At 25.3% G+C, this 1,326-nt stretch overlaps 1 long non-coding RNA gene across 1 annotated transcript in view; it reads right to left on the reverse strand.

Moving 5' to 3' along the window:
* Nucleotides 1–493: 493 nt before the first annotated feature.
* Nucleotides 494–1,326, reverse strand: part of LOC103311833 — a 3,347-nt gene continuing 2,514 nt past the window's right edge. The window contains exons 4-5 of the long non-coding RNA XR_511299.3: nt 760–845; nt 494–675 (exon numbers count right to left, since the gene is read on the reverse strand). This is a non-coding gene — a long non-coding RNA (uncharacterized LOC103311833). The remainder of the gene's footprint in view (nt 676–759; nt 846–1,326) is intronic.

The raw sequence follows: 1,326 nt of genomic DNA on the forward strand, positions 1-1,326 counted from the left end.
TCTTGTATTGAATTTCGAATAAATGTAAATTCTATTAATAATTTTGAAGAATTAAAAATCCATTGCTTCAACAAATATGTTGTTTAATATCAGACTAATCCAGAATATTTAACATGGGGGCTCAAAAACATATAACTACACCATACTTATAATCTTCTTTAGAGCATGTAATTTATAATACAAATTAATTTTATTGATGTCTTTAATGTCAGAGTGTTCCCAAGCACCAATGGCCCCCTCCATGAGTCTCCACTTGTCAAATAACATGTTTATCATTTTGTTAATTTATGTTATTCAGTGTGAACTTTTATGTTTAGATATTAGAATTTCTTTCATTTTATAACTTAAATCACAAGAACACATCATTATAAAGTCAATAGGTATATTACTTGATCGTTTGGCAAAAAATATTAAATTTACAGCACCTATTTGCTTGTAATATTGGATTTAAATCACAAGTTAAAATTAATTTTAGAATGAACATTTTACATACCTAGTACATTCTTAATTTTTTTTTTTTACACCTGTACATCAGCATTATAACATATTATGCTTTTGAATTGACATTCATATTATGCTCAATACATGAATATCATTGGAGGCCAAACACACAGCTTTAATTAGTACCGGCATAGAATATGGCGCTATTGGTTTTACTTCTTCAATTACACATTTCTACAAAATAAACAATAATTACTTCAATGAACAGACATCAAAAATTATTTTAAAATAACAATTTTGAATGAATTTATAAATTACTATTGGTGGCGGAAAAATGGTGGTTCAACCTCCTCTTCATCAGCATCAGTTATGTAGCCAGGTAAAGAAGAATAATGTCCCAAATCCTAAATAAATAAAATAAAATTAATTTAATTTATGTGTATATAAAATATATATTATTTAATGCTAAAATAACAAATCATTTATGTAAAAGAACTAAAACTAAATCCAATTATAATAGGATATGGTTATCTTTCAACACTGACACTTGAATTTAGTTTCAACTTATTTTTTTATAAATACTGATTACGAATTCTATGTAATGTCAAAAACTTATTTTACATTTATAACTTAAATCACAAGAACACATCATTATAAAATCAGTAGGTATATTAATCTTAGGCTTAGAATTTAAATTTCTCAATGAATAGATTTTAAGAACACTTATTGCATATTATATATTTCTGTTATTAATTTAAAGTGCTTATAGTAAGAAGAGAGTTAACCATAGGGTTACGCTAATCAAATATTATTTTACAGGAAATAGATGTTTGGTATACATTTTTATGCGAATAATTTTAATACTCCTAATGGTCAATCACCAGT

This window comes from Acyrthosiphon pisum, chromosome X (genome assembly GCF_005508785.2).
Source record: "Acyrthosiphon pisum isolate AL4f chromosome X, pea_aphid_22Mar2018_4r6ur, whole genome shotgun sequence".
In the NCBI taxonomy this organism is placed as follows: Eukaryota; Metazoa; Arthropoda; class Insecta; order Hemiptera; family Aphididae; genus Acyrthosiphon; species Acyrthosiphon pisum.